The sequence below is a fragment of the Delphinus delphis genome, chromosome 8 (assembly GCF_949987515.2).
Source record: "Delphinus delphis chromosome 8, mDelDel1.2, whole genome shotgun sequence".
In the NCBI taxonomy this organism is placed as follows: domain Eukaryota; kingdom Metazoa; phylum Chordata; class Mammalia; order Artiodactyla; family Delphinidae; genus Delphinus; species Delphinus delphis.
The window spans coordinates 90,000,472-90,026,387 of record NC_082690.1 but is presented as its reverse complement, the minus strand read 5'-3'; positions in this window follow the sequence as shown (position 1 = coordinate 90,026,387).

Genomic DNA, 25,916 nt, shown 5'->3' with positions numbered 1-25,916 from the left:
ATTTCTTTCTGGATTAATCTTATTTTCCCCAAATTATCTGCAACTGATATGACTTTTTCCATAAAAAGACAAAAAAAACTGGCCTTGTTGCCTTCTATTTACTTCAGCTTTTAAAAGATGTACAAAATAGAAAACAGAATTAAAATTGGGCTCCTTAGTCAAAATTTCAGAATGATCTGTATTACCCTTTATGAACTATCAAATAAATAGTTCAGTGAACTACATGCAATTAAGCATTTATCTCTGTTTAGTTAAAATAAAATATCCACAGTAAGCTGCAATCATGAATCTATTTATTCATTAAAATAAACAAATCTTTATTCATTACCAACCATATGACAGACCTGTTCCAGAAAATGTTGAAGAAAACATACTATCTGCAGAGTAATATATAATATAAAAAAATCTGTACTTATTTATTCAGGATTTGCTGAGTATAAATAGTGAGGGAAACAAATACACAAATCTGTGTTTTCGTATATGTGTATGTCACAAGAAACATGGTATATTAAAGACAGCATTAGATTTGGGGGCAGAAAACCTGTATTTTAGCTGTATGACTTTGAGCATTGTTACATTCAGGTATATGATGAGATAAATCATATTAAATGGGAGATTTTAAAGGTAGAAGCTGGAGGTGAAAACAGCCAGTCAAATGATGTGAACTTTAAGATTGACCATCAGTATCTAGAGTAGCTCAGTAGATGTTCATTTTTATTAGTTGATAATAGAGTTAGAAAAATATAAAAATAAATTAAAAGGCATTATTATTTCCACCTCTCCTCATTTTTTCCACCTCTCTCCCTTCTTTCTCAACCCCCAGAGTAAGTATTAAACTTATTTTGATGTTCTTCCAGTGCAATCTTTGTTGATTTATTAATCTGATATGTCAATCTCATCTGGTTTAACAAACTGGTGCTTTCACAACTGTGGTACCATGGTGCCCAGTTATTTTAGTCTTGATAAAAGGCGATTGTCAAGCTTTAGCTACAGCTAGTTTAAAACTTCCTCTCTGTGCTTGCTATTTCTGAATATATAGGTGTTGATTTTATTTATTTATTTTCCTTTGATGGAACTACTTTCTTGCCTTCTGGGAATTCATGCTACACTCAGAAAATATTTGCAGCTCTGGCTGAAAATAGCCACATGCAAAATTCTAAATTGCTAAACTATTATCTAAACTTTGGTATAATCAAATGTTGGTGTCATTATTTACTGTACAATTCATCCATTTAAAGTGTACAGTTTTATGATCTTTTAGTATATTCACAGATAAGTGCAATTACTTCCACAGTAAATTTTAAAACATTTTTACCACTTCAAAAACATGAGCTGAATTTGTATTGTCCCCAATCCCAATAGAGAATTATAGGCCAATAATCCTAGGGATGAGATCAATATAAGAGCATGCAAATTTAATTAAATGATTTTCTCTAAATTTTAATAATAATTAATTCAAATATTTATATATCCTTATTTTCTTAGATGTTATTTAAAGTTAAGTACAGATCCCTGTATAAAAATGTAATTTTAGTAACTAGAATGTTTCACATAGTCTTATGTCAAGGTGACTCAATAATATCTTTTTAATTAAATGGTTCATTTATTTAGCACATAATTATTGTTTTCTTGCTATCTGTCAGGTAGTCAAGAAGATAATCAAATGCACAGTCATTGACTTAAATTAATTTTCAGTATCTTTTAAAGGCACCTATTACGGAAATCAGAAATTAGAATTAAACATGAGTCCTTTGCTAGAAGTGAGCACAGATGCTAAAAGAAGTTGAAGGAGGCTGACCTAGATTATCACCCTGGTAGATATTATTACTGAGCACAGTTATTTTTTGATGATTGATGAACAAATGATACAAGAAGAAAGAAGTCCTGGTTGAAGAAACATCAGGTGCAAAAGCATGCAGTTATATAGTAAGTACAGTGCCTTTGCATGAATTCAGGTAGTTTTTCCTGTAAGGTAGGATTTACATTAAAATAAAGTATACAGTATATAGAAAGAGACCTTTCTATGTATGCAAGGAGTTTGTAATCTAATGTAAATTTAGCTTGAAGATAATAAGAACTCAAGAGGGTTTTATGCAGAGAGTAACATAATGATACTTGGGCAAGACTGAACAAGTCTGAGATTAGATTGGAAGGCTAGGGTGAAGGAGTGATGGTGAAATTGAAGGCTGGAGACTTGTTAGTAGAATCCAAGTTAGAAATGAAGAGTGAGGATGTAAAATGATGTATCTACTTTGGAAAACTGTGTGAAGGTTCTTCATATGGTGAAACAAAGTTGCCATATTATGCAGCAATTCTATTCCTACTTATGCAATCAATAGAAATGAAAACATATGTCTACACAAAAAATTTAACACAAATGATTACAGCAGCATTAATTATAATAGCCAAAAGATGGAAACAGCAAAATTGACATTCAACCAGTGACTGGATAAATAAAATATAGGGTATCCATGCAATAGAATATTATCTGGCCATTAAAAAGGAACAAAGTACTATTACATGTGACAGGTTGGATAAACCTTGATAAGTGAAGGGAAATCATCATAAAAATCGAAATATTTTCTGATTAAATTCATATGAAAACCCAGAATAGGGAAATCTATGGAGACAAAAAGTAGATTAGTGCTTGCTTACAGCTGGGGGTAGGGGGTAGGGTGAAGGAATAAGTGGGTGATAAAGTGCATAATGTTTATTTTTGAAGTGGTAAAAATGTTTTAAAATTTACTGTGCAGATAGTTGCACTTATCTGTGAATATACTAATATCGTAAAACTGTACACTTTAAATGGATGGATTGTATGGTAAATGAATTATATCTCAATAGAGCTGTTTAAAAAGGAAGAAAAAGTAGTGATGAGAACCTGAATAAAGACAATAGCATTAACAATGAAGAGGAGAGGATTGAGAAAGTTGACAGATATAAAGGGCTTTAAGGCCAGGTGGATTTCTTGGCTGGCTGGGGAGCGAGGAAAAGGGAAAAGACTAGGGAAATATCTGGTTTATTGTTTTGAGAAGTAACTAAGTGATGGTGATTCCAATTATTGAAAAGGGGTCTTCAGGAATATCATGCATGTTTAGAGGTAATATGGAAATATATAATTAGTTCTGCGGTTTATTTGTTGAGTTTAAGCTGCTTGTGTGACATATATGAGGATCACCAGTAGGTTGTTTAATATGGATATATAACTTAAGAGAGCCATCTAGGCTATAATTGTAGATAGAAGGTCACCAGTGACCATGTAGGCAATAAAACTGTAAGCATAGATGGTTTCTCCAGAAAGAATATTTTGAGAGATATTAGTAAAGAGAATGAAATTTTGGAGACCACTGTGGCAGGAAGAGGAAGAGAGCCTTTGCCAACATTATTTTGGAGTGAATGGATCCATTTTGAGTAGGACTTTGAACTAAATGAGATATTGCAGATTGTCTAGTACAGTGTTCTTTAAATATGGGATAGGTAGCACAGATCAGTTGATTCTCATGAAATCATAATAGAAGCCCAAATATAAAACAAATAAAATAGTTGCTCTGTTCCAGGAAGAGCACGCAAGCATGAACTCTGGGCTGTTCCTATTCACTTCATAGGGAGGGTCACTGAGTTGCTCACTGCAATTTTTAGGATGAAGAGATTATAGTGTGAAAATACCTGCTATTTTAAATTAGGGGAGAAATGATGCCTCAATCAGAAGTTAATCAGAGAAGAAGAACTACAATGAATAGTATATAATGAAGGATTTACTCTAGGAATGAAACCTACCCAGTTGCGGGAGAAGCTGAGGAAGTGAGAGTCCAAAGTGAAAGCTGGAGAATCAGAGAATCAATAATCACTTCTCTGGAAGCACTGATGCAGGTGAAAAGATCAGAGCTTGCAAGGGAATGTGGGAAGCCAGATGTTTCAATCTGCTAGAATGAGACCAGAAAGAACTGGTGGAGAAGGCTATGGAATCTGCCACTGCATCTGGTAATGAAAGTAGCAGTTGAGAAGAAGAGCTGAACACAGCGTGAGGGAGAATGAGGACATACTAGTAGTCACTGGCACCTCTGTGTTTGTCTTTCACCACAGGTAACCAGGCCAGCGTTTAGAGAGTAAGCTGCCGTTTCATGTCCACCTCCTAAAACCCATGCAAATTTCTCTTTTGTACTATTTCTACTCAGGATTGTGATTTCTGGGAAATATAGATTTAGTTTGGATAAGCTGACACAGGACAAAAACGCCACAGTGACACTGAAAAAACTTGAAGACAATCTTTCGCTGAATAATTAATCAACCTAAATACTGTTTATTTTAACCACAGAATTCATTTTTTTAATTCATAAGAACTATTTTTTAATCTTTGCACTTTTTTCAAAACTAATTTTATTTTTTAAGTCGAAAATTTCCCCTTGGATCTGAAGATAGTAATTAGAATTTATTAAAGCATAGTTTTGGTTTCCTAAATTACCTATTTTTCTACTATTCTTTTTTCTGTTTTGTTTTGTCTCCTTATTTTGCTTATACGTCATTTTGCATGCTATATTAATTCATTTTTTTTCATGCTATCCATTTCCTTCAAAGTTCTATAATCTTTTTTTTGAGTGTTCCTATTTATAACACATGAGCTTTATTTTTAGTATAAAAAGTTGATACAGGTTTCTCTTGAAGTTACATGAAACTATTTCTTCAACTAATATTATCCTTAGATGGAAATACTAGTTATTACTTCCATCAAGAGGAAAGAGTTCCTCTGGGACTTTCTAAAGGGAATCCTCACACCATTGTAAAGCAATTATACTCCAATAAAGATGTTAAAAAAATAAAAATTAAAAAATAAAGGGAATCCTCAAATTGGCAACAATTGGAAAAATAAGACAGGTATTTCTCTTAGAATAGGGAAATATTAGTGCCTTCACCTATTCTGTTGTTCTGTCCTGCTCTGGCACCTTTTCTAGGATCTATACCTGAACACCTCTCTTCCTCTTTTTTTTTTTTTTTTGCGGTACGCGGGCCTCTCACTGTTGTGGCCTCTCCCGTTGCGGAGTACAGGCTCCAGACGCACAGGCCCAGTGTCCATGGCTCACGGGCCTAGCCGCTCCGTGGCATGTGGGATCTTCCCGGACCAGGGCATGAACCCGTGTCCCCTGCATCGGCAGGTGGACTCTCAACCACTGCACCACCAGAGAAGCCCTCTCTTCCTCTTCTTAGAGACCAATTCTTAAGCTTTATTTTGGAAGCAAAAACCACTCCTGCCAGCTATTTTATTTTTCCCTGAGAAAGGAACAATAGTAACCATCTACTTATACAAATACCAGTTATAAAAAAATCATCTTAGTAATTGTTCCCAGCTTTATCAAGTTTTTTGTAGATCACATTTAATCCAGAGTTACCCTAGGAAAATCTATGCTCATAATATACATGTTCTCCATCTATTGGATTTTACATGCTTGCTACCTCTCACGTAGTCTTAAGATTTTTGGACCATTGATAGCACAAATTACATTTTTCCAACACTTTTAAAATTTAGTGTTTCTTTTTAAAAAATATTTCTTGTTTATTTATTGCCAGATAAAACAGTTGGTAAATGCAGATGTGCGTGCTGCCGTAATTAAACTGAAGGATACTGTTGGACTTCATAGCAATACCACACTTACACTGGGGCATTTTAGAGGACCTGACCCAAGCCCTACACATGAGGTAACCCATGGTTTAGAATACTTTCCCTAAAACTTTCTTAGTCCCCCTCTATTATCAGAGACTAGCCAGACTGGAAGAACTGAAGACAGGGGTCCTGCAGCCAGGACAAGACCTTTGTCTTGAGTCACCGTTTACATCCATTGGGAAGCTTTCCAGCTCTACATCTGCACCTACCACACGGGATCAGTCTGAGGCATGCCAGGTCACTCCAGAGACCTGGTAGTTGGCCACATACTAGGAAGGTAGCCTGGTGAGCGAATCATTCCCACTGAGTTGCCTACTTCTTTTGCGAGACTGATCAGGGTCCAGAGTGGTTCCAACATGCTGATTTTAGATGACTGTTTCTCACACTGGGCATAAGAAGAGCTCAGGGCTCTGGGATATTAGTGGTACATCACTGATTTCCCCACGCATGGACCTATATCTGGGTTTTCATCCATCCATGTTCTCACCATCACCTCGGTGATGGCAGCAGTCATCTTTTAGCCCTTGTAAGCTCCACATCACATGTCAGGCAGTCATCCAAGGATAACTTCTCCTTTGTCCTCAATAGGACTTTGGAGACCTTTGCTCTGCAGTGCCAATCGGCCATTCCAATTAATGTTCTCTCTTGCCTCTGATACATGTGAAATGTTTTGCCCTATTGGAAGAATCTTAAGACATGCAAAGGAGGGACAGACAAGTAGAACTTTGGCAAAAAAACCCACTCCTGTTACTTCATCAATGGATTCTTTGAGTGTCCTCCACACTGGTAATGATGTGTGGAAGGCAGGTGCGCAATCAACAGTGAAAGAGATCACATTCAATAATGTGGTGATTCTGGCCTAGAGACTTCATGAAGATCTAGGAAGATGTGTTGCTCTACCTTTGCCCTATAAAATTCTGAACAGAAAATTCAACATGAATAGAAAATGAATTATTGCTCACATTTTCCTGAATAACAGCCCAGGGCTTTCATTCATAGTCATTATCAGCAAAGCACAGCAACCTTTGTGAGAACATTGGAAACCAGTATTTACCAGAAGCGTGAAGAAAGATGCAGCATCGCAAGGAATGATGTAAAAAGCAATAAATAAATGGTATTAGAGAACAGCAGAAGCTGAAGAACTTTATTGTTTTCATAAACATTATCTCTAAAGAGCCATGGTATTGCAGGTAATACCACGTGGCTACCTTCTTCTCATGTATATTAGTTTTCTAGGGCTACCATGACAAAATACCACAAACTAAGTGGCTTAGACAACAAAAATGTATTGTCTTACAGTTCTGGAGGCCAGAAGTCTGAGATCAAGGTATTAGCAGAGACATGCTTCCTTTCAAGGTGTTAGGGAAGGATCTCTTCCAGGTCTATCTCATAGTTTCTCACAGTTTCATGGCTTGTGGCAGGATAAGTCCAGTCTTTACATGGTGTCCTTCCTGTGTACATTTCTGTGTCCAAAATTCCCCTTTTTATAAGGACACCAGTAATATTGCATTAGGGATCTACCCTACTCCAGTATGATCTCATCTTAAACTTAACTCATTACATCTGCACCAGCCCTATTTCCAAATAAGGTTATATTCTGAGGTACTAGAGGTTAGGGCCTGAATGTATGAATTTGGATTGATGTTGTTTAACGCAACACCTTAAGTGTTGGGAGATATGAAATTACCCAGCAGCAGTTAATTTAAAAATAAAGGACACAGGGCTTCCCTGGTGGTGTAGTGGTTGAGAGTCCGCCTGCTGATGCAGGGGACGCGGGTTCGTGCCCCGGTCCGGGAGGATCCCACATGCCGCGGAGCGGCTGGGCCCGTGAGCCATGGCCGCTGAGCCTGCGCGTCCAGAGCCTGTGCTCCGCAACGGGAGAGGCCACAACAGTGAGAGGCCCGCGTACCGCAAAAAAATAAATAAATAAAAAAAGATAAAGGACACAAAAAAATGCGTTCCTGGACATGAACAGTAACATGATGGTACCTGGACACTATGGAAAATCTTCATGTGATTGGACAATAAAACACATGAGCTAGCTCCTCTTCTCTATCGATTATTATAATTTTTTATTGGAAAATCAATATATCTCACATGGGCCAATGAATTTTATAATACACTGTCAAATCAAACTGTTTATATAGACAAGGGTCCTACCAAAAAATGCTTTCCTGACATCCCATACACCCAGAGGACAACCCTGAGAATGTCCCTGATGTTTTCTCTTTGCTGTTATGATTTTATTCTTACTTTTTCAAATCTAATCTATGTTTGTTTGTTTATTTGTTTGTTTGTTTGTTTTCCTTTGAATGGAACCCTTGGAATGAGTGCTTGCAATATGTACTCAGTTTGCCATTTTTTGACTGGGAGACCAGTTAGTGTTTCCTAAACTAAACTAATTTAAATGCATCTAATTATCAGCCTATTTTAGTTCTAAAAATGTGTCATAGAATAGGCTATTTCTTGAAAAAATTTAAAATCAGCACTCACATGATATATGTACTTAATTATCCAAAACTACAATATTTTTTTTTAGTATTCTCTTTCAGATACATGTAGCTTACAAATATCTTCTTAATTAAATATTGTGCAGTAGTACCAATAAAAAAGTGAAAATGTACTGAAGTACATTTATAAGTTATTTATAAGACAGGAATACTTTGCCTCTTTTTCAGTGTAAATATTAAAATCAGGGTAATTGAGGAATAAGTTAGATTGTAAAAAATGTTATGGCATCATTTAATAATCTTTAAAGTTTCCTCAAGAGGGACTTCCCTGGTGATCCTTGAATCCATCCTTCAATGCAGGGGGCATGGGTTCAATCTCTGGTCGGAGAACTAAGATCCCACATGTGCGCCACAGCTACTGAAGCCACATGCCTCAACGAGAGAGCCCACGCACTCTGGAGCCCATGCACCACAACCAGAGAGAGAAAAAACCCGCACTCCACAACTAGAGAGAAGCCCGCACTGCAGTGAAGAGCCCTCACGCTGCTATGAATTATCCTGCATGCCACATCGAAGACCCCACGTGTCACAACTAAAGACTTGATGCAGCAAAAAAAAAAAAAGTTTCCTCAAGAATAATGACTAATGGGAGGAGTAGCCAACATGGCAGAGTAGAAAGACCTTGAGTTCACCTCCTTTCAGGGGCACACCAAGATTACAACCATTTACAGAGCAAGTATGTATGAGAAGACCTGAAGACCAGCAGAAAAGATTGTCTACAGCTAAAGATATAAAGAAGGAACCACAAAAAGATGTGTAGGAGGGGTGAAGACACAGTACAGTCAAGACCCATACTCCCAGGTCGGAGATCCATAAATAGGAGGATAATTACAATTATAGAGGTTCTCCCCAAAGAGGGAGGGGTCTGAGCCCCACATTGGTCTCCCCAGCCCTGGGAGGAATGCACAGGGAAGATGAGCCCCCAGAAAATTTGGCTTTGAAGGCCAGTGGGGCATACTTTCAGAAGAGCCAGAGGGCTGTAGGAAATAGAGATTCCACTCTTAGAGGGCACACACAAAATCTCACACATTCCAAGACCCAAGGCAATGCGTGGCCCGGAAACCAGCCAGACTGGGGGCCAGCCACATCTACCTTTAAACCCGTGGTGGTCAGCCAATGAAACAGACAACCTATAAGAAATGGACAAATTCCTGGAAATGTACCATCTCCCAAGACCGAAGAAGGAAGAAATAGAAAATATGAACAGACCAATTGACAGTAATGAATTGAATAGGTAATAAAAAAAAAAAAAACCTCCCAACAAACAAAAGCCCAGGACCAGATGGCTTTGCATGTGAATTGTACCAAACATTTAGAGAGCAGGTAACATCTATCCTTCTCAAACTATTCCTAAAAAAAAAAAATTGCAGAGGTAGAAATGCTCCCAAGCTTATATTACGAGGCCAGCATCAGCCTGATACCAAAACCAGACAAAGATAGCACTAAAAAAAATTACAAGCCAATATCACTGATGAACATAGATGCAAATATCCTCGACAAAATATTAGCAAATCTATAAATACATCTCTTGTGTAAAACTGGAATTTCATTTGGTGAATTTGCTTAAAAAAAGAATGACTGTTAATAACCAACTTTAAAAAGTGCCTTTCATTATTTCACAGAAACTTGAAATTAAGATTTATACATTTAACTGAAGATATACCATTGACAAGATAAAAACCGAAATAAGCAATTAGACATTCACATAGCATCTCTTTGAAAGAGAGAGAGAAATCTTTTTTCTGAAGAGTATACCAAGCTATGAGGAGACCTTAATTATGTGGAATTCCAGTTAAGAAAATGCATAAGAAATTATTACCTACAGTTTAAGTACCCAGTTTGATTTTTTCTATCTAAATTTTCAAGAAGAAATACGATTTCTAAATGAGGAAGATTTCCTCTTGTCTTTAGAAAAGTTAAATAATTTATTTTTAATGTAAGTATAATTCCTCTTAAAGTAATGTATGCATAAGATTAGTGTATAATGAAATGGAAATTTTTAAATGCAGAAAAACCCTGCAGGTTTTTTAACAGTTTTAGACCCTCACATAGATCTTTTGACAAACCCCTTTTATAGAGTAATTGTGGCATCTTGCTTGAGCTGAGGACAGTATTTGGAATGTCTGTATGTGTATAAATTTGGAAGGTACAAATTAACAAGATGCTTGATGATATGTCCAGAAACATTTGCAAATATTTCTGGTCTCAGCACAATTCAGATTCAAATAAGAATTTGTCTGACACAAGACCATCTATATGTAAATTAGTAAATAAGATGGAAGGAGAGGAAAGAAATGAGATGAGCTTTGTCACCCACCCCTGGATTCCAGAGTAATCAGTAAATGTCCTGTACAAAATAATCACTTGTCGTAAAACAAATGCAGAACATTTTGCCTATCTGTCCAGGCTGAAAGAAACACAATGATTATACAATTAAAAAATTATAAACTATCATCTAAAATATATTATCCAGAAGTTCTTTCTAGTAAGTTTATTATGTGTGATTCCTATACCCATTTTGGGTTTAAGAGTGTCATTTGTTCAAATTTGATTAAATTTGCTCCAGTCTGGTCTTTGACACCAATAGAACTCTTCTTGCTTTCCTTCTTTGTTTCTTAATTAAATTAATTGGAATGGGACTTCACAAAAGTCCTTGAGGCCTTGAGGAAAGAAAAATATGTATAAATTTTCTTGTAATAGAGGACATTGGGTAGTTTTACTCAAGCATATCCAAGTAAAATTCCAGAGGAATAATGTATATACATTTACATGTATTAAATTTTTAGTAGACAAAATCACATTTATGATGTCCTTAGAAAATGCTTTTATTTACCTAATGCCCCCCAAAACTTATAAATTATTTATTAAATACATTCTGTGTGTCAAAGCACTATTTTCTGCTGTTGGGATCCAGTAAGCAAAATAGTTGAAATGCTGATCTCTGGCTTAAATTATAGATGGGGAAGGAATGTTATAAAATATGAATAAATTTATTAAATGAATTAAAATGGTAATATATGATAAGAGAAAAATGAAACTGTGTGACAGGAACAGAGTGATTGTGACAAAACCCTTCTTGAGATTGAATGATCATGTAAGGCTTCTCAGAGACGTGACATATAAAATGTTAATTTAATGAAAATGAACAGCCATGTAAGTGAAGAGTTAGGATCAGAAATCCCAGGCAGAAAAAAAGCAAGAAAAAAGATTTTCTGAGAGGAGCTAGCTTATAATGTTTATGGTAAAACTTACTGGTGTAGTCGGTAAGTTTCCAGCAAATGGAAAAATGAAAGAAAATAGGAGCCAGATTTTGGTAGTCAATGAAAGGGATCTGGGTTTTAACTGAATTGCATTGGTTGAGAGTGCAACATTCTATCGTAAAATAAGTTCATGTTGGATTGACCCTCTTGTAGAACAACTCTCAACTCTGCACAAAATATTAAAAAGCAAAAAGCACAAATATCTGAAGGCATTCAGTGTGCAGAAATGCAGGCAGATTCTGGAAGGATGTCAAGACTTAGAAGAGGGAACGGGACAGGGTGGGCTTTCCATTTTACTGTTTCTGGCCTGAGGGCAGGACATATTCAGCACATACAGAGTGTCTAAAAATTTGCCATCTTCCTGGCTTTAGAAAAGCAGAAGACAGAGTCTGAGAGAGCTACAGCAGCTGAAAATTTATGGTAGTACTTCAGACACTAGAGAACCATGAAGCAAGGAAGATGGGTTATCACGAATTTTGTGTGTAAACTATGCCTAAATAGCTGACTGACACCTAAATTACACATGCACAGGTTAGAGTCAAGGCATCCCAGTAAAGGATAAAAGAACTGAGAGGAAATTTGAACTGCTACCCAAGAGACAGACCTTGCAGTTTGAGTCCAACCAACTTAAAGCCTGAAAACAAAGAAACAAAAAACAACATTCTTCAGAGGAAGAAAATAGAATCTAGACATTCAGAATATAATATATAAAATATCTGAGATACAATCCAAAATTATTCAGTAAAAGAATAATTAGGACAATATGACCCATTCTCAAAAGAAAAGAAAATCCATATAGACCAACCCTGATTTGAGACAAATATTTAATTGAGAAAAAAAGAATATCAAACATCTATTATAACTATATTCAATGATGGAATGGAAAATATGGTAATAATGAATGATTATACATGAAATATCAACAGAGAAATGAGATCTATTAAAAAACAAGAGCCAAGTATAAATTTTAGAACTGAAAACTACAATATCTGAAATTTTAAATTCCCTAAACTTAACAACAGAATGGAGATGAGAAAGGAAGCAGTAAAGTTGAAAATAGATAAAGGGAAATTATCTATTCTGAAAAAAAAAAGAAAGAAAAAGACTGAAAATAAAATATACAGATCTTTAGGGAAATTTGAGATAAAGTCGAATTTTAACATCACCTATAAGGAAAAGAGGGAGGAACTGGGGTGAAAAAATATTTAAAGAAATAACTATCAAAATTTTACCAATTTTTTGAAATATGTAATTCTAAAGATTTAAAAACTTCAATTAACCTAAATAAGAATAGATAAGAAAAGAAACATTTCTAGGGACATCATGGTGAAACAGCTGAAAATGCAACTACAGTAATGGAAAATTGTGAAAGCAGTGAAGGTAAAAATAACAAATTACATGGGTGGGGAAATATGGCAATAATTAGAATGATTGCTGATTTCTCATTACAAAATATGGGCTCCATAATATAGTGAATTAATATCTTTATAGTGCATGTTAAAAAATAATCAACACAGAATTCTCATTCTATATCTACTAAAAATTTTGTTAATGAATGTGAAGCAAATACATTTTTAGATAAATCAGAGCTGAGAGAATTAATCACAGCCATTCCTAACTAAAAGAAATGCTGAAGAAAATTCCTCAGCCTGAAGGAAAATTATTCCAGTAGGACATTCAGATCTATAAGAAAGAATTAAGAACTTTGGAAATGGGCTGTTAAGAAAAAAAGTAAAAGCAATGGAAGATTTTAAGCAGAAGACTAACACAATCTGATTCATATGAAAGAAAAAAATCTGATTTTAGAAAAATGGATTTTATGGGGATAAGAGCAGTGGCAGAAACACCTGTTAGGAGTCAAGTCAGAAATCTCAGAGTAATCATAGTGCCGTAAGTAACAGTGGTCTTGATGTCAATGTCAGCTTGCACTCTGAGTTCAATAGTCCTTGAAATGTTTCTTTTTCTTCCAGTGCATAGTTACCTTAATAAATGGTAATATGTCCTTCTGTTGTAGGATTGTAGGGATTATGATTTTGTATACTTACTGATGTGTTATAGTGACCTTTTTCCAAGGCACCCACCTCTACTTGGTTCGTGGGTTTCTAGATCTAAAAATTATTTCCTTTTCAGAAATTTGGCATGGAAACATGGCTTTTTTATTTTAATTGGGGTAACTGTTATCAAACTCTTGATTATCCATTCTTGATTTCTTTTCATGGTATAAGTTAACTAGTATCTTTGCTGGTTGCTCATCTCTTCTGCCCGGAAGGACATTATGTTCTATTAAACATCAACATATTTTCTGTAGGTCAGACTTGCCTGACTGCCCTCTTACCACTCATTATACTAATTGTATACAGCTACTTGCTACCAAGTACAGTATTTACCACCATGACTTGATTGTTTTAAGATCCCTTCATTGCCATTACTATCTGTGAGTTTCCTAACAGCCTCTAGCACTGTTAGCCCTGGCATACATTGAAGCACCACTCACTTGAGTGATCTGGTGCCTCTAGCAATTGTGCATTCTTTATGGCCTTGGAAAACAGTTCATATTCTTTTCCTTCCTATAGAAAATAATCACGTTTCATTTTCTGGCCTTACATAACGTTCACTTTTCTGAGCCTTTTAATCACTTCTTCCTCCATTTGTTCCTCCAGATTAATATGGACCATATCTTGTTTTCACACTTTTAGAAACCATCCTACTAGTAAGCTCACACCATCACCTAGGTTCCTTGCCAGGATATTAATTCCTGTAACCAAGAAGAGTGCTTACAAATCAGTAAGCTCTTCCATATACAACTTTATTTCCACCTCACTTTATCAAGCACTCTCAGAACCCAATTACACACATACTTCCCTAGCTCTGCCTAGTATATGCCAGCTGGGTCTTGCACCTCTTTTGTGGTATAATAATTCTCTCTTTCATTAGGTTCAGCATATCCTCAACTAGGGTATGTTTTGACTTAGCCCTCATTACAAGCCTTTTTTCCAGGAGACATGCTGAGGAAATAACCTGAGGTGGAGGGAACCTGTTTTGTGTGCATTATCTCTAAGCAAGGAGGACATATCAGCTTTTTATAGGGATAAGCGGGAAATTTCTGCAGCACAGGGAATCCAGGGTGCATCAGTGCAGATACCTTCATCCTGTTTGTCAGGTTCCTCTTCTTCTCTAATCTGAATTTTGACCTTGGTAGATCACATCTCCTTTGCTTCAAGGTTTAACATTCTTTGGAGCTTGACTGCTCTGATAATTAAGTCTTAGAACATCAACTTTGAAGATTTTAGAAAAACACATTACTTTCATATTAAAATAAGCAAAGATATATTATGGAGCAGAATGCAAAAATATGTGAATTTTTTTAATATGAAAAAAGCGACTTCAAAGAATGTTTGTTCTTATATCTGGTTTGCTTCAGGCTAAGGCACTTGATCTCAGGGGGGTTATACATTCACTGTCCTATGCTGATATGAGTATTTCAGTGAAAAACATGAAAATTATTACATTATACAAAGTTTCTCCTTGCTGTGTGTTGCATCTGTTAATATTTATAACTTTCTTATAGGCATGTGGTTAGAACAAACTCTTCAAAACTTAAAAATATATTGAAGGAATACAGACAAACATAAACACAGTGGCACTGGAAGACTTTGCCTTATCTAAGTTGGTGATTTCACTGTTTTCACCAGAATCTCTGTAATTTCACAGTCATCATGGGACTTAAATCTACCATTTAGATTTTCTAGATTTATATGTTACAGTAATCAAACTAATAATTTCACAAATCTTTGTTTTGAAGGTTGTGGGTAACATTTTGACAAGTTGAGATTGAATTCAGATAGAAAACAGTGAGCCTGGGGGATGACTTAAATATTCTAGCTGACCACCTTAATAGTGAATTTAATATTGATGATAATAAGAATGAGTTCTATGGAAACTCTTTATATCCTAGAAAATATACTCATATAAACTATCTCACTTACTCTTTATAACTCTTTTCTGAGGCAGGCTGGAAAAGCTTACCATTCTTGCTTTAAAGATGAAGAAGCTGAGATGGTGACTATAGTTAATAATATTGTACTGCATACTTGGAAGGTGCTAAAAGAAATCTTAAAAGGCCTCATCACAAGAAAAAGATTTTTGTTACTATTGATGGTGATGGATTTTAACTAGACATATTCTGAGGATCATTTCACAATATATACAAATATTGAATCATTATGTTGTACACCTGAGACTAATATAATGTTATATGGCAATTATACCTCAATAAAAGCAAAAAATTACTTTGTCAATAAAGTTTGCTGAATATACTTTAAAAAAAAGATGAAGAAGCTGAGGCTTATAATAATGAAATAATGTGCCTATTATCATGGAATCCTGAAGTGGTAAAGCTTGTCTTCAAACCCATCCTTTAGCTTTATCCATCACATTGTAAAAGAGTGAATAAAGGATTAAGATCCACACAAGATTTAAATTCTGGTTCAAACAATAAATATGCAAATATGGGGTTTACATCACAGGACTATTACATCTTAGGCCATTTCAACTATTTGTTGTTTGTATATTTGAGAAGAAAGAAACCTCAGTGATATTTTTATAAAGGAGTGGCTATCTGAGTTACTCAAGTTAGATCTGGGTAGAAATATGCAGAGATGTACTAAATGACCTTACTATCATATAACTTTTGTAACAGAAATGACTGATTATAAGAAAATATTATTCTTCAAGCCAAGGATTCCCAGCTTTGCCTTTGTTACTCCCCAGGTCTCCTTCGGATGTTTCAAGGATGAAAAAATGCTTCAAAGTAAATATGTATTGAAATTTAAAATTTTCATATGTGTTATAATTATTTTCTGTGTGTGGAGCAAGAGAGTAAATGGATATTCTAGCATTTAAGTTCAGTGTGAAAAGTTTTGCAGATAGAGTTTTCCTGGCATCATGGAGTTATGGCATATATTTGCAAATCTTCTAAAATGCAGAGTGAGGCTGGGGGTGGAAGAGGGTGCTACATGAAGTTTCTAATTAAATAATCATTGTGCACTGTGGGAAATGAGACTAGTACCTTTAGAGCTCTCTCTAAAACTAGTGGAAACAAATTTCATCAGTTATCCCAACTGTGAGTGAGGAAGCTGAGGTATTTACATACCATCTCTTACTACATCATTGGCTGAGGGCTGCTTCCAGCATTAAATCTCCGGTAGTTCCATTTTGCTGGTGTCAGTTTGCAGAGCTCTGTGAGGGATTATTTGTGGAGTCCTGCAGTATCTGCTACAATCTTCCCCAGACTATTCATCATTCCTTAGTTCTGCACTTTCAATCCTTCCAGGCTTCGTTCATATTTGGAATGCCTTTCCACACAGGATACTCACAGTAAAGGACAGATCTTCACACGATGCCCTTTTTCACCAACAAGACTTAAAACTGATCCTTAACTCCCTGTTCTAATATAAGAGAGTAGCCCCTTTCCTCCCAGGTCCTCCCAGTTACAAATAAAAACCTTGAACCTAATCAAACAAACATAGGAAGACTCTGAAAGGTGGTTTAAAAAAAGAAAAAAGGTGGCCCACCTAGGAACCTCATCACTTGTAAAACAAAATCCAGTTAGTTCTCTGGGTCTTCTTACTGCCTCCTATATAATCTGGACAGAGTGCAGCAGAAAGCTACAACCTGGAACCATCAACAGGTATGCACAAAAAATAGCTCCAAGAAGAGCCTGATACCTCTAGCTAAAGGACCAGGAAAACAGTAGCCTGAAAACAACAACAACAAAATGTTTTGGCAATATCTGCCCCACTTCAGCCAAAACCCAAAGGAAAAACCACACTTATTCATGCAATTTCATTAATCCATGAAGGAAGTAGATCTTCCACCCAACACTCACCCTTTCCTCACCCCATGGATGCTGGTGGTGTACTACAATTCCGCTGCCAGGTGATATCAGTAGGTCACATGGGATCTGCTCTTCTGTGTTCTGCCTGGTATAACCATATGGAGGTCTGCTTTCTCTTCCAGGATATTGTGTTTTGGAGCGCAGGCTCTAGGCACGTGGGCTTCAGTAGTTGTGGCGCATGGGCTCAGTAGTTGTGGCTCGTGGGCTGTAGAGTGCAGGCTCAGTAGTTGTGGCGCACGGGCTTAGTTGCCCCATAGCATGTGGGATCTTCCGGGACCTGGGCTCGAACCCGTGTCCCCTGCATTGGCTGCACCACCAGGGTGCATAACCGCTGCACCACCAGGGAAGCCCCTGCTATTTTTCTCTTGGTTCACATGTACGTCTGAGATTTTGGCTGGGAAAATTGAGCTGACTCATCTTTGGTCCATATTTTTTTATTTTAATCCTCCATCAGATTACCCAGTAGTTGTTAATGTAATGATTTCAGGGTTAAAATATTTAATTGCAAGCTATCCAGTTCTCTCTTTTTTCTCAGCCATGTCGACTTATAAATTTTGAGATAATGAGTATTCCATCAGCCTGACTCCAAAGGGAGGTCAATGTATTTGTATTATTTTGCTATTGAACCATACCTTAGCCTAGCCTGACTCATTTTTGCATATAATAGGTTCCAAATAAATGTTCATTGAAGGAGTGAATATTTATTTTTCTTATTAACTATATCAGAGGAAATAAGCATGTAAATGAAACCTTCTTAAAAAAATATACCTTGACAATTTGAGGGTAATGAAGGTTATATATTCTAAATAATATTTCTCAAACCAGAGCTTCTGAGGATGTATGACTAATATTTGGATAAAAGAAAACAAAATATTACTAAACTAATTCATATTAGCTATATAATTTCAAAGTCTATTCATTCAATAAATATTTAATCACTAAGAAGTAAATGCCAGACCTTTTTCCAGGTACTAGAAATACAGAAATAAATAAAACAGAGAAAAGTCACACTCAAGGGAATTATTTTCCAGTACTTCCAATCCAAATCCCCAAACCAACCCCAATCCAAAAAACTGAAAGTTAAATTATATCCTATTTTAATCTTTCCCCATTGAGTTTAATTCTATCTATAGGTTAGTAACCCAAATGTATTTCTCCATTTATAGTTACTCGCCATTCAAATTTTTATATCAAATAGCCATTTCAGTCTAACATAGGTAAAACATAATACTTAATTTCCTCATAACCATCACTTCTTCCCCACATCACCTTAACTTCTACCCCTCAAATGTGTCTTTCTTCTGACCTTCTTTACTTTATATCAGTGTTGTGGATACTGTGATGTTCTACTCAGATGCCTCTACAAAGAATTTACCATCATCAATGTTATCAATGATATTAGCAAGCAACCTTCAGGGGTCATGTACCAAAATCCAGAGATACTCAAGTCCATTATATAAATGGCACAATACAATGAATACCATCAGCCCTCTGTATCCATATAAGGTAAGTCCCCTACATACAAAACTTCAAGTTGCGAACTTTCAAAGACGCAAACATGCATGCCAGCCCCTGTATGCCAGCAGTTGTACTCTACTACTGTACTTTTCAAGGTACTGTACTGTAAGTTTAAAATGTTTTCTTTATTTTTTGTGTTTGTTTTTTATGTACATATTATTTGTGTGAAAAGTATTATAAACCTATTATAGTACAGTACTATACAGCCAATTGTGTTAGTTGGGTACCTAGGCTAATTTAGTTAGACTTACGAACAAATTGGAATTACGAACATGCTCTTGGAATAGAACTTGTTCCTATGTTGGGGACCTACTGCAGAGAGAGAGAGAGAGAGAGAGAGAGAGAGAGAGAGACAGTCTGTTTCTGTGGTAGATGGTAGAACCCTGATGGATACATGGGCTATGATATGAGATCAATTGCTAAATTGAAGTACATAGTATTTTTTTTATTGGAGTATAGTTGCTTTACAATGTCGTGTTAATTTCTACCATACAGCAAAGTGAATCAGCTATACATATACCCTCTTTTTTGGATTTCCTTCCCATTTAGGTCACCACAGAGCACTGAATAGAGTTCCCTGTGTTATACAGTAGGTTCTCATTAGTTATCTATCTTATACATAGTATCAGTAGTGTATATATGTCAATCCCCATCTCCCAATTCATCCCATCCCCCCTTCCCCCTTGATATCCATATGTTTGTTCTCTATGTCTGTGTCTCTATTTCTGCTTTGCAAATAAGATCATCTATCCATTTTTTAAGATTCCACATATATGAGTTAGTATACAATATTTATTTTTCTTTTTCTGACTTCACTCTGTATGACAGTCTCTAGGTCCATCCACATCTCTACAAATGACCCAATTTCGTTCCTTTTAATGGCTGAGTAATATTTCATCGTATATATTTACCACATCTTCTTTATCCATTCCTCTTTTGATGGACATTTAGGTTGTTTTCATCTCCGGGCTATTGTAAATAGTGCTGCAATGAACATTGTGGTACATGACTCTTTGAATTATGGTTTTCTCAGGGTATATGCCCAGTAGTGGGATTGCTGGGTTATATGGCAATTCTATTTTTAGATTTTTAAGGGACCTCCATACGATTCTTCATAATGGTTATATCAATTTACATTCCCACCAACAGTGCAAGAGGGTTCCCTTTTCTCCACACCCTCTCCAGCATTTATTGTTTGTAGATTTTTTGATGATGGCCATTCTGATCAGTGTGAGGTGATACCTCATTGTAGTTTTGACTTGCATTTCTCTAATAATTAGTGACGTTGAGCATCTTTTCATGTGCCTCTTGGCCATCTGTATGTCTTCTTTGGAGAAATGTCTATTTAGATCTTACACCCATTTTTTGATTGGGTTGTTTGTTTTTCTGATACTGAGCTGCTTGAGCTGTTTGTATATTTTAGAGATTAATCCTTTGTCAGTTGCTTCATTTGCACATATTTTCTCCCATTCTGAGGGCTGTCTTTTTGTCTAGTTTATGGTTTCCTTTGCTGTGCAAAAGCTTCTATACTACAAAGCTACAGCAATCAAGACAGTATGGTACTGGCACAAAAACAGAAATATAGATCAATGGAACAGGGTAGAAAGCCCAAGATAAACCCATGCACCTATGGTGACCTAATCTATGACAAAGGAGGCAAGAATATACAATGGAAAAAAGACAACCTCTTCAGTAAGTGGTGCTGGGAAAACTGGACAGCTCCATGTAAAAGAATGAAACTAGAACACTCCCTAACACCATACACAAAAATCAACTCAAAATGGTTAAAAGACCTAAATGTAAGAACAGACACTATTAAACTCTTTAGAAGAACACATAGGCAGAAGGCTCTTTTTTTCTTTCTTTTTTTTTTTTTTTTTTGCGGTACGCGGGCGTCTCACTGTTGTAGCCTCTCCCGTTGCGGAGCACAGGCTCCGGACGCGCAGGCTCAGCGGCCACGGCTCACGGGCCCAGCCGCTCCGCGGCATGTGGGATCCTCCCGGACCGGGGCACGAACCCGTGTCCCCTGCATCGGCAGGTGGACTCTCAACCACTGCGCCACCAGGGAAGCCCGGCAGAACACTCTTTGATATAAATTGCAGCAATATCTTTTTGGACCCACCTCCTAGAGTAAGGAAAATAAAAAATAAATAAACAAATGGGACCTAATGAAATGCATAGTTTTTGATGATCAATTAGTTGTACTGTTTTTTATTTCCCTGTATTTTCAACCCAAACTCTTCTCTTTTGAAAGAATTTTAATGGGTATGAGATATGACCCAGTTTGTATCAGTGCCCTCTCTTTTAAGTTGATCTCACTGAGACCAAGCCCTGAATGCCTTGTTTGAACACAGTTCCCACTTGGACAAAACCACTTGGTCTCAGCTTTCTAAGGAGTAAAATGAAGAATTCAGGTAAAATAATGTCCAAGATCTCTTGCCATTCTAACCCTGTTATAATCAAAAACTCATTCTCACTGGCATACAGGACTACTTACTGAGCATTAGATTGCTCTACGTAGGAGTCAAATAATCACCATATTATATGATGGAGAATATGTAAATTGTGTTAAATATCTCAAATACGATATGATATATAAACATCGAATTTGCCTTCTGTCTCATTTTATTAAATAAATGTGGATTGCAATTTTTCCTTTCTGAAAAGTATTGTGTTTGGGGTCCAAGTGTTATCAACTAGTACAGTCATTTTTGATACTTTAATAATGTAGGAAAGGATTATATTAGAGAGAAATGTTTAACTTTTTTGCCTTATTTTGCCAAGCTCAGTTTGGATTTAGCAAAAGAGATTTTACAGTGATGGATCCACTCTCATTTCCTACCCCCAAAATTCATATTCATTGTATCTCATCAGCTTTTTAAAGATCTTAGGAACATGTTAGTTGATCTTCTCATTTTATGAATATATATAATATTCTTAGCTTTTAGAGTTAGCTTAGTGCTAAATCATGTTTACTCTGTTCATAAATTATGAATAGTGACAACATATTTGGAAATGCAAATATACCTCAATAAAAGACCCTATGTTGTCATCAGAGTAAAAGCTTGATGTTTAAGGCCTAATTAATTACAGTGTTCCGTCAACAGGAGTTTTTGCTGTTTTCTTAAATTATATAATCATCAGTAATGCAGTGCTTCAGTGAAAAGATAAAAATTCTGCTAGGAATGCAGGAAAATAGAAGATAGGTTGGACGTAATTGTCTGGGTTAATAATGGTTCCTGTAACTTTAAAGCTGTTCAAGCAGCAGGGGCAGAGAAAATATTTCATCCCCATGTTCCCTTTATATATGTGTGTGTGTGTGTGTGTGTGTGTGTGTGTGTGTGTATAACCTGAGTTATATTCGGAATCATAAGAGTATTCAGACTGAGTATCATGAGACATAGATTTACCATACTGTAAGAAAAAAAAGAAGGAAAATGTTTACACTGACAAAATTTCTGAAGTTATCTTTGTGGGAAAAAAGGGCATGATTTCTTGCTTGCTTCTATAGACAGTTCATTATGTTCTGAGCAAAGGGGTGGCTTCCTACTGATCACACAGAGGAAATGCTTAAGTGGTTTGGAGGATAGGCCTTTTGATGATAGAGAAATGGAGTAACCCCAGACTCACTACTTAATTTGTCTGAGCCTTACTTTCCTCAATCGTAAAATACCTACTGTGCAGGCTTGTTGTAAAATAATAGACACAAAGGATTTAGAATAGTTACTGCCATGTTGCAAATAGTTACTGCCATGTTACTATCCAGTTCGTGGCCGCTGCCTAACATGCTTGTTGTCAGAGAACAAAAGAGGATAAAGATTTTTTAAAAGGGTTTGAGACACGGAACACTGTCTAGTTTTTAATTCTGTGACATTAAATAATCCATGTGCTATTTTGCTCTTATAATTAAAAGAAATAATTATGAAATCACTGTTATATACTTTAAGGCAAACTAAGGTTTATTATGTAGTATACAGTGTGTACAGCGTGTATTTAAGAAATTCACCATGTTTTTCTAGGAGACAATATTTCCAGAACAATTAAGCAATTTCCATGATAAATGTGCTGTTTTCTTTTCTTTTGCATTAGTTTTATTTCTCCTCAGAATGAAGCATGTATATTTCACTTATTGAGGATTTTCCTCCTAAAGGTATTTCTAAAACTTTTAAGGCTTGTAATACTAAATAACCAACTAATTATTCAAGTGGTTGAAAGGACACTTGTCTGGGAAGATATTTTTGTCTATTATTTTCTAATATCTAAGAACAATTTAAATGTATAAAACATGATTTAAAAATAGATAGACTGTGTTTTGCTTTTTGAACCCCAAATAAAAAGTTGTTTCAGTTCATTTAATTCCTCCAGAGCAGTGGATGTTTACAGTGACTTTCATATAAATCTTGTGTTCAGGTTCTATGAGGTCATCTTTCCTAATACAGCTTATAGTGTTAAAACTTTCAGAGAAAAAAAAAAGTATGTCTACTGTAGATTAGCCAACATGTGTATGAATCAAAATAATGTATCTATCATTTAAAAAAAATAAAACAACCACAACCTAAAGCCATATCATGTAATTGTTAGAGCTCAAATATTGGTGCCATGTAGGACTGAATACACATTGTGGCTAAGCCTTTTGTTAGATGTCTGTCCTTGCACAGTTACTTAACTAAGTTTCAGTTTTCACATCTGTAAAATGAGCATAATAGTAACCCCTTCCTCATTTAAATCTTAATGAGTGTTTCATATCATATTTGCCTTGTAATTTCTTAATGAATGTTAGAAGTGATGATGACGATGATGATGATGATGGAAATATGTAAGTGATTCTTGGATTTGGTTTTCTCTCAAATTGCATGATGAACAATGTATAGCTCAACAGCTACGAGATGACTTAAGAGAGGCATGAGTTTTGGGACTCTTTCAATGAAATGAGAGATGTGGCTTAGTTGGAGAGTTAAGACTTCTAAAGAGTTCTAGAAGTAACAAAAAGAGTTACAGACCTCAGTGCAGAAAATTAGAGAAAAATATTGACCAACTGGAACTGAAAATAAATTCCATTATATTTGATTGAAATCAGAAAGTGGGTATTCTCCATAATATAAAACCAATGGATTTGGGTGGATTTAGATATCTCAGAAGACAATTGGTTTCTGTAAGGCTAAAGTAGAGCAGGATATGAAAACTATGGAGAAGGAGTAGAATTCAGGAGTAAGAGAGAGTCAGAGAATGAGAAACGGAGAGAAATTGAGAAAATGAGGCAATTAGTAGGAATTTTGTCTTTCTGTTTTTGCTTTGTCACCTTATTTATCAAGTGCAATGTGTAAGCACTGAGGGAGAAGTGAACAGTAAATGCCATTAAAAATACCCCATGTTAGGTTTGGTAGAAAGCCTGGCCAGAAAATTCTGGGGGTCTGGGATAGCTGGAATGTTACTGACCTTACATGAAGAAGGAGCTCTCTCCATAACGTCAAATGTTGTGGAAAATTATCCCAGGAATGCTTAAAGTATGATCTCTCATTTGGATATACGAGTTATATAATATATGTTTATTCAAATTCATGCTGTAAACCTGCACTTGTCCTGTTTTCAGATATTCCCAGATGGTAAAGAGGAAATATGCCACTTGGCAATAACCCATAAAACTAATGGTCTGGGAAAATTCCTGTAAAAAGATGCTGACAAGAGATTAGGATAAAAAAACAAACAAACAAAAAAACACAAGCTCAGCTCCTTAGGAATCTGATTTAAGTTTCTTTAACCAACTTTGCAGCATATGGGCAGACTGCCCTTTAACCTCTGTTAATGTAACTGGAAGATATGTAACTTTGTGTATGACATGAAGCTCAGAAGAAAATAGTGACATTCTCTTCTGTAGACTGTAGTGATGCAGGAAATTCAAAGGCATCCCTAGGAGAGTGTTAGTCATACCTTTCCATCTTTATTAGGGTCATCTTCCATAGTCTTTTAATTGAATACTTAATTTCTGTTCTCACTCCCCTTCCCCATATGGCATTCAAAAAGAATTTTTGAAACTGATTTAATAGCCACTGCTAGATGATATTCAAATGGCTTATTCAGTTTTAACACACTTAAAACTGAAATGTTAAAACATTATATGGAATATATGCAGTAGAAACTTAAATAAATGGGAAGATTTTTCAAATTTTTATGAAAAAATGCTGTATTCTTCAGTGCTTTAGCAAAATAGGAAAAGACAATGTGAATTAGTTATGTTAAAAGTTGAATAGTTTTTTAATCACTTTGATTATTCTTCAAGATTATGAACCAAAAAATAGAAGTTTATTACTCATAATGATACTTATATAATGATACTTATATACATGATATACATGATACTTATATAACTCTGGGTGCTAGGCACTGTTCTAAGAACACTCATATATTATTGAATTTAATTTCACATACATTAAGTACAATGGAAGAAATGTAATGAAATAATAATATTAAATATATAATAATATAATATTATAGTGATATAATAATAATATAATATTGAATAGTCTTCATTTCATTGTGCCTACTGAATTTCATCCTTTAAATCTATTCTGAAACCCCATGTACCTTTTTCTAAACATAGCAAAAGATTTCCTACTTAAATGATTTTTCCACTATATTCTTCCCTCTTTCATTTCCTGGTGAATTTCTATGAATATTTCAAGAATACAGCCCAAATGGCAACTTGATGAAAGGTTCTTATCTAGCCTATCCTTTTGTTTCTACTTTGAAAAATAAACTATATACTCTGTTAATTTCCATACTACTTTTTATGCCTAACTAGGTCATAATGCATTGTATTTATTTGATTGACCATCATTTTGCTCTTGGTAATCATAACCTCCATAGATTAGGTAATGTCTTTGACATGCTTAGAACAATGTTTAAGCTTGATTTCTGGGACAACATAATATCAAATGTGAAGTGTCTGTAGTGATTGGAAAATGAGGCAGCAGTTTCTTGGTAAAGCGCAGAAGATTCTACTCCTTTTAAAGTTGAACTCTTTGTACTACTTTTAGGCATTGTTCTGCACCTTGAATTTTTTTTTGCATGGAAGCTAC